General features: G+C 49.1%; 1 non-coding gene across 1 annotated transcript; it reads left to right on the forward strand.

Annotated features, from left to right (window-relative positions):
* The first annotated feature begins 7389 nt into the window (after positions 1-7389).
* On the forward strand, positions 7390-7484 carry trnai-uau (transfer RNA isoleucine (anticodon UAU)). The gene is made up of 2 exons: positions 7390-7427; positions 7449-7484. It is a non-coding gene; the product is annotated as a tRNA-Ile (tRNA).
* Positions 7485-8819: the final 1335 nt, after the last annotated feature.

Below are 8819 nucleotides of genomic sequence, written 5' to 3' on the forward strand. Positions count from 1 at the left end.
TGGGGAAGAAATGTGTGTTCTGTGTGACCTTGACCGTGGAATGATTGCTGGTGCCAATCGGGGTGGTTTGATTTGCAGAGAGACTTGGTCAGCTTAGGAGAGCGGGCAAAGAAATGGCAGATGAGATACAATGTTGAGAAATGTATGGTTGTACATTTTGGAAGAAGAAATAATCGGGCAGATTGTTATTTAGATGGGGAGAAAATTCAAAAATCGGAAGTGCAAAGGGACTTGGGGGTCCTTGTGCAGGATACCCAAAGGTTAACCACCAAGTTGGATCAGCGGTAAGGAAAGCGAATGCTATGTTGGCATTCATTTCAAGAGGAGTAGTGTAAGGAGCTGTTGATGAGGCTCTATTGGGCATTAGTGAGACCTCATTTGGAATACTAAGTGCAGTTTTGGGCCCCCTATCTTAGAAGGGATTTACTGATGTTGGAGAGAGTTCAGAGAAGATTTACGAGGATGATTCCTGGAATGTAGGGGCTAACATATGAGGAGAGTTTGTTGGCTCTTGGACTGTATTCATTAGAGTATAGAAGAATGAGAGGGGATCTCATAAAAACATTTTGAATGTTGAAAGTGTTGGACAGAGTAGATGTGGAAAGGCTGTTTCCCTTGGTGGGTGAGTCCAGGACAAGAGGCCACAGTCTTAGAATTAGAGGGTACCCAGTTAAAACAGAGATGAGGAGAATTTTTTTTAGCCAGAGGGTGGTGGATTTATGGAATTCATTGCCACGTACAGCTGTGGAGGCCCAATCATTGGAGGGTGTTTAAGGAGGAGATTGACAGGTATCTAATTAGTCAGGGTATCAAGGGATATTGCCCTCTGTGCCCCTTCCCCCAGCGAGTTTGCCCTCGCCCCCCCCATCCTCCCTGGGCGAGTTTGCCCTCAGTCTTTTCCTCTTGGATACACATTTATTTACGGTGCCCATTGAAATGTACCTGAACTGTGCCATTTGCGTTACCAAGCCTGGAGACACCAAGTGTGGCCGCGCATCCCGGCGCCAACGTACCCTGTCCACCAAGTTCAGTAGAACAAACACAGAAACAGACCGAGCAACCATGAAACAAGCCTTTTTCCTCCATCACAACACACACAGACACAGTCCCCCAAACCCAGGGCAGGCTGTGCTCTTTGGCCTCTGGAGGACCGTGCAGATACTGGGCCTTCAACTTTCCCGGCCGATTCTCAGACTTGGGGCCACAGCTTCTGGACTCCAGTTGCCCTTTGGGCTTCGATTTTCGGTATCGACCTCTCTTCCGCTTCTCCGACAAGCCTGCCCTTAAGGAACTGGAGCTGCAGCTCGATGACCTTCGACTCATGCGGGAGAATGAGGAGGTGACAGACAGGAGCTACAGGGAAGTAGTCACTCCTAGGTTGCCGGAGGCAGGTAACTGGGTGACTGTCAGGAGAAGGGAGGGGTAACGCACAGACAGTGCAGAGTACCCCTGTGGCCGTTCCCCTCAATAATTAGTATACAACTTTAGAAACTACTGAGGAGGATGACCTACTGGGGGGGGGGGAGGGGGAGCTACAGTGACCAAGTCTCTGGCACGGGGTCTGGTGCCGTGGCTCAGAACGGCAGAGAGGTAAAGAGGACTGCAGTGTTGTTAGGAAACTCCTTAGAGGAACAGAGACGAGGTTCTGTGGGCACGATAGAGACACCCGGATGGTATGATGCCTCCCTGGTGCCAGGATCTGGGATGTCTCGGATTGTGTCCATGACATTCTCAAGGGTGAAGGGGAGCAGCCAGAGGTCTTGGTACATATTGGCACCAATGACACAGGCAGACAAGGTGAGGAGGTTCTGAAGAGAGATCTTAAGGAGTTAGGTAGAAAGCTGAAAAACAGGACCTCCAGGGTTAAGATCTCTGGATTGCTGCCTGTGCCACGTGCCAACGAGGGTAAGAACGGGGTGATTTGACAGGTGAGGAACCAATGCAGGGGGCAGGGGTTCAGCTCATTGGGTCATTGGGATCTCTACTGGGGAAGGTATGACGGGTTACGCCTGAACCCGAGGGGGTCCAATATCCTCGCGGACAGGCTGGCTGGAGTTGTTTGGGTGGGTTGAAACTAATCTGGCAGCGGGATGGGAACTGGAATGATAGTGTTGACGAGGAGGTGGTTGCACAAACAGAGGTAACGTGTAGTGAGACACCCAGCAAGGAGGGGCTGATGATATTGCAGTCAACAGGGTGAGTTGACAAAGGCAGACAAAATCCAAAGGGGTGAATACAGGACTGAAGCTATTTGAATGCGCGCAGTATACGGAATAAGGTAGATGAACTTGTAGCACAGAGATTGGCCGGTGTGATGTTATGGGCATCACTGAACCATGGCTGAAAGAAGAGTATAGTTGGGACCTAATGTCCAAGGATACACATTGTATTGAAAGATCAATCCTATAGTGTTACAGGAAAGATACTGGCATGGATAGAGGAATGGCTGACAGGCAGGAGACAGCGGATGGGAGTAAAAGGGCCTTTTCTGGTCAGTTGCCGGTGACTAGTGGTGTTCCTCAGGAGTCAGTATTGGGATCAATACCTTTCACATTGTTTGTCTGTGATTCAGATAATGGAATTGATGGCTTTGTGGCAAAGTTTGTGGATGATACACAGACAGGCAGTGCTGAGGAAGCATTGTGATTGTAGCAGGAATTAGACAAATTGGAAGAATGGGCAAAATAGTGGCAGGATGGAATACAGTGTTGGGAAATGTACGATAATGCATCTTGGTAAAAGGAACAATAGTGCAGACTATTATCTAAATAGGGAGAAGGTTCAAACATCAGAGGTGCAGAGGGACTTGGGAGCCCTCGTGCAAGACTCCCAGATGGTTAATTCACAGGTTGAGTCTGTGGTAAAGAGGGCAAATGCAATATTGGCATTTATTTCAAATGGAATCAAATATAAAAGCAAGGAGATAATGCCGAGGTTTTCTAAAACACCAGTCAGGCCACAGTTGTCAACAGTTTTGAGTCCCATATCTTAGAAAAGGTGTGTTGTTATTGGAGATAGTCTAGGGGAGGTGCATGAGGATGATTCCAGGAACGAAGGGGTTAACATACGAGGAGCGTTTGGCAGCTTTGTGCCTGTACTCGCTGAAATTTAGAAGAATGTGGAGGGGATCTCATTGAAACCTGCTGAATGTTGAAAGGACTAGACAGGGTGGATGTGGAGAGGATGTTTCCTCTGGTGGGGGTATCTAGAACTAGAAGGCACAGCCTCAAAACTGAGGGGCGACCCTTTAAACCAGAGGTGAAGAGGAATTTTTTTAGCCAGAGAGTAGTGAATCTGTGGAACGCTCTGCCACATACTGCGGTGGAGACCAAGTCCGTGCGCATATTTAAGGCAGAAGTTGATAGTTTTCTGATCGGTCAGGGTATCAAAGGATATGGTGAGAAAGCAAGTGTATGGGGTTGAGTGGGATCTGGGATCAGCCATGAAGGAAGGCGAAGCAGACTCGATGGGCTGAATGGCCTAATTCTGCTCCTATGTCTTATGGGAAAAAAATTAAATCAAATCATGAGAAAGAGGTGACCTAGGGTTGGGAGGTGCTGAATCACTGTAGGTAGAGCGAAGGAACAGCAAGGTAAAAAGACACTGATGGGAGTTGTATACAGACCCCCAATAGTAGTAAGGATGTGGTCTACAAATTACAACAGGAGGTAGAAAATGCGTGCCGAAAGGGCGATGATACAATAGTCAAGAGGAATTGGAAGAATCATGTTGGTGCTGGAACACAAAAGGGGGAATTTCTAGAATACCTGTGAGGTGGCTTTTTAGAGCAGCTTGTGGCTGAGCCTACTAGGGGATCAGCTTTTCCTGGATTGGGTGCTGTGCAATTAACTGGAATTGATTAAAGAGCTTAAGGTAAAGGAACCCTTAGGGGTGTGTGATCGTTATATGATTGAATTCACCCCGAAAATTGAGAAGGAGAAGTTAAAGTTAGATGTATCAGTATTACAGTGGAGTAAAGGGAATTACAGAGATATGAGAGAGGAGTTGGCCAAAATTGATAGGAAAAGAACACTGGCGTGGATGATAACAGAGCAGCAATGGCCGGAATTCCTGGAAGCAATTCAGATGGCACAGGATATACACATCCCAAAGAAAAGTTTATGGCTAACAAGAAAAGTCAGAGCCAACATAAAAGCCAAAGAGAGGGTACATAATAGAGCAAAAATTATTGAGAAGTTAGCGAATTTGGAGACTTTTAAAAACCAACAGAAGGCAACTAAAAAGTCATTAAGAAGGTAAAGATAGAATACAAAAGAAATAGACAATAATATTAAAGAGGATAACAAAAGTTTCTTCAGGTACATAAAGTGTAAAAGAGAAGGGAGAGTAGATATTGAAGCACTGTAAAACAATGTTGGAGAGGTAGTAATGGGGGACAAGGAAATGCCAGGCCAACTGAATAAGTATTTTGTATCAATCTTCACTGTGGAGGATGCTAGCAGTATAGTGGAAGCTCCAAGTATCAGGGGTCATGAAGTGTGTGAAGTTACCATAACTACGGAGAAGGTTCTTGGGAACCTGAAAGGTCTGAAGGTAGATACCTCCTGGACCAGACAGTGTACACCCCAGGGTTCTGAGAGAGGTGGCTGAAGAGATCACGAGGGCATTAGTAATGATTTTTCAAGAATCATTGGGTTCTGGAATGGTTCCGGAAGACTGGGAAATTGGAAATGTCATTTCACTCTTTAAGGAAGGAGAGAGATAAAAGAATGGAAACTATAGGCCAGTTAGACTGAGCTCAGTGGTTGGGAAGATGTTGGAGTCAATTGTTAAGGATGCAAAATAGGCTGCAGTCAGCATGGTTTCCGCAGAGGAAAGTCTTACCTGACAAATCTGTTGGAATGCTTTGAAGAAATAGCAAGCAGGATAGACAAAGGAGAATTGGTTGATGTTGTGTACCTGGTTTTTCAGAAGGCCTTTGACAAAGTGCCACACCTGAGACCGCTTAACAAGCTATGAGCCCATGGTAATACAGGAAAGATTCTAGCATGGGTAAAGCAGTACACATCAAAGTTGCTGGTGAACGCAGCAGGCCAGGCAGCATCTCTAGGAAGAGGTACAATCGACGTTTCAGGCCGAGACCCTTCGTCAGGACTAACTGAAGGAAGAGTTAGTAAGAGATTTGAAAGTGGGAGGGGGAGGGGGAGATCCGAAATGATAGGAGAAGACAGGAGGGGGAGGGACGGAGCCAAGAGCTGGACAGGTGATTGGCAAAAGGGATATGAGAGGATCATGGGACAGGAGGTCCGGGGAGAAAGACTGGGGGGGGGGGAACCCAGAGGATGGGCAAGGGGTATAGTCAGAGGGACAGAGAGAGAAAAAGGAGAGTGAGAGAAAGAATGTGTGTATAAAAATAAATAACGGATGGGGTACAAGGGGGAGGTGGGGCATTAGCAGAAGTTAGAGAAGTCGATGTTCATGCCATCAGGTTGGAGGCTACCCAGACGGAATATAAGGTGTTGTTCCTCCAACCTGAGTGTGGCTTCATCTTTACAGTAGAGGAGGCCGTGGATAGACATGTCAGAATGGGAATGGGACGTGGAGTTAAAATGTGTGGCCACTGGGAGATCCTGCTTTCTCTGGTGGACAGAGCGTAGGTGTTGAGCGAAACGATCTCCCAGTCTGCGTCGGGTCTCGCCAATATATAGAAGGCCACATCGGGAGCACCGGACGCGGTATATCACCCCAGCTGACTCACAACAACACTCAGCTGTTTCTGATGTCCCAACAACCAATGGTCTCACTTTAAGATCTCTTTTTCCTTATTATCTAATGCTTGTTATTTATTGCAACTTATTTATATCTGAATTTGCACAGTTTGTTATCCATCAATCCTGTTTACAGTTACTGTTCTTTCGATTTGCTAAGTATGCCCGCAGAAAAAGAATCTCAGGGTTGTATGTGGCGACATGTATGTACTCTGATAATAAATTTTGCTTTGAACTTTGGTGAGGAAGGCAAATGCAACGTTCGCATTCATTTCAGGAGGACTAGAATGTAAAAGCAGGGATGTAATATTGAGCCTTTATAAAGCACTGGCGAGGCCTCACTTGAGAGTACTGTGACCCCTTATCTTGGAATGCATGTGTTGGAACTGGAGAGGGTTCAAAGGAGGTTCACAAGAAAGATTCCTGGATTGAATGGTTTGTCATATGAAGAGTGTCTGATGGCTCTGGGCCTGTAGTCACCAGAATTCAGAAGAATGAGGGTTACCCTAATTGAAACCTATCAAATGGTGAAAGGCCTTGATAGAGTGGATGTGGAGAGGATGTTTCCTATAGTGGGGGAGCCTAGGACCAGAGGACACAGATAGAGTGGATGTGGAGAGGATGTTTCTTATAGTGGGGGAGTCTAGGACCAGAGGACACAGATAGAGTGGATGTGGAGAGGATGTTTCCTATAGTGAGGGAGTCTAGGACCAGAGGACACAGACAGAGTGGATGTGGAGAGGATGTTTCCTATAGTGGGGGAGTCTAGGACCAGAGGACATAGATAGAGTGGATGTGGAGAGGATGTTTCCTGTAGTGGGGGAGTCTAGGACCACAGGACACAGATAGAGTGGATGTGGAGAGGATGTTTCCTGTAGTCGGGGAGCCTAGGACCAGAGGGCAGATAGAGTGGACGTGGGGAGGATGTTTCCTATAGTGGGGGAGCCTAGGACCAGAGGACACAGATAGAGTGGATGTGGAGAGGATGTTTCCTGTAGTGGGGGAGTCTAGGACCAGAGGCACAGACAGAGTGGATGTGGAGAAGATGTTTCCTATAGTGGAGGAGTCTAGGACCAGAGGACACAGAGAGAGTGGATGTGGAGAGGATGTTTCCTATAGTGGGGGAGTCTAGGACCAGAGGACACAGAGAGAGTGGATGTTTCCTGTAGTGAGAGAGTCCAGGGACAGCCTCAGAATAGACAGTCCTCCATTTAGAATGAAGATGAGGAGGATCGTCTTTAGCCAGAGGGTGGTGAATCTGTGGAATTCTTTGCAACAGGTAGCTGTGAAGGTCAAGTCTTTCCGTATATTTAAGGCAGAGGTTGATAGAATCTTGATTAATCAGGGCATGAAGGGATACGGGGAGAAGGCAGAAGATTAGGGCTGAGAGGAAAATTCAATCAGCCATGATGAAACGGCGGAGCGGACTCGATGGCCCAAATGTCCTAATTCTGCTCCCATATCTTATGGACTTATAGACATAGACTGTTTAATCATTTCCACAGACGCTGCCTGATCTGCCGAGTTCCCTCCAGCATTTTATGCAGAATCTGCTGTGTTTATAAGTTCCAGTTCAGATCTTTCAAATCGAATCTGAAGGGGAATTTGTTCGGCCCCGCTGTTGGATCTGGAGGAAACAGGCAGGGTCTGGAAGCTGTGGGCTCCAGTGGCGCAATCGGTTAGCGCGCGGTACTTATACAGCAGTGCGGGCAGCGAGCGATGCCGAGGTTGTGAGTTCGAGCCTCACCTGGAGCACTGATTTTACATCAGAAATAAAGTCTGTCCGGACCCGAAAAGGGTGAAACAGATGGGGCACTCAGTATGGTATCGGGAGGGAGAAGGGATACACAGAGGAGATTCCGCGGATGCTGGAAATCCGCTGGAAATCCGCAGCAACACACACAGGAGGAACTCAGCAGGTCAGGCAGCATCAATGGAAAGGAATGTACAAGGATGGGGAGAGTTGTGGTCCGTGTGGCAGATCGATGCGACTAGGCAGATTAATAATTTGGCACAGACTGGATGAGGGCCCTGTTTCTGTGCAGTAGATATTGTATAACTGATATTTCAGTCGCCACTCAGGGCCCGGCGCTGAGTGAGACGTCCTTTCGTGCCCCCCAGGCGCACGGTATCGGCCAGTCTTGGCTCTCCCCGTGCGGCCAGACGAACCGCGCCATCTCCGTGTCGGCCGTCAGTGGCAGAGGGTCCCGAGGGAAGACAGCTCCGCAGAGAGAAAGACCCGGCGTTTAGTGTCTGTCGGAACTCGGGGTGGCGGGGGAGGGGAGTTACGAGTAAAGGATATTTAGTGGTGAAGGCTCCGGGGCAGCCCCCTCACTGTTGGTCCCCGTTTGTATGAGACAGCGGCCACACCCCGGTACTCCGCTTCGACAGACGGGCTGAACTGGGTGAGGGTCGCCGGCGGGCCTCGTACCCCGGGGAGACACGGACGTGCCCGTCCCAGCTGCTGAAGTCGGCTCCATGCGGACTGGGCGGGAGAGACCCAACGGCCAGGGAGCCGGTTCTGTAACACCCCGTGTGGAGAGCGAAGGGCGCAACGAGGCACGGAAAACGTCACGGTCACCCACTGCAACCAGGGAAGACCCCGGTTTGTGACGCTTGTCCGTCCCACTGGACCCGGATTTCCGAGGTCGGGAGAGTGGAGCCGTCCAGTGCCGCCTTACCAACTCTCCCGCACAGGCCTCCTGTCACGGCTGGACACCTCGGACAGCCACAGTGTCGTAAAGGAGGTTGGGAGGGGGAGCAAGCAGATCTGTAGAGTAGAAACCAGAAGACCACAGCGCAGGAACAGGCCGTTCGGCCCTTATGTCGATGCTTTCTCCTTCTCCTCCTCACTCCTGCTGGGGCGCGGCCGCCAACAGCAGCTCACCAGGGCCACCCTTCCAAATTGTCCCCAGGTGTGCCCCATCCTCTCCCAGGGACGAGGTCTTCGGAGCTTCTGCCGGCATTTCTGTACCTCTGGGTTTTTGCGGGGTGGGGTGGCCAGCCTCACGCCGGACCCTCCTCCTCCCGCAGCCGGGCTCGGGACCGTCCTCGGCGGAGTTGTGCGCCATATTAAGCTAATCCCTCCTG

Source organism: Mobula hypostoma, chromosome 30 (genome assembly GCF_963921235.1).
Source record: "Mobula hypostoma chromosome 30, sMobHyp1.1, whole genome shotgun sequence".
Taxonomy (NCBI): domain Eukaryota; kingdom Metazoa; phylum Chordata; class Chondrichthyes; order Myliobatiformes; family Myliobatidae; genus Mobula; species Mobula hypostoma.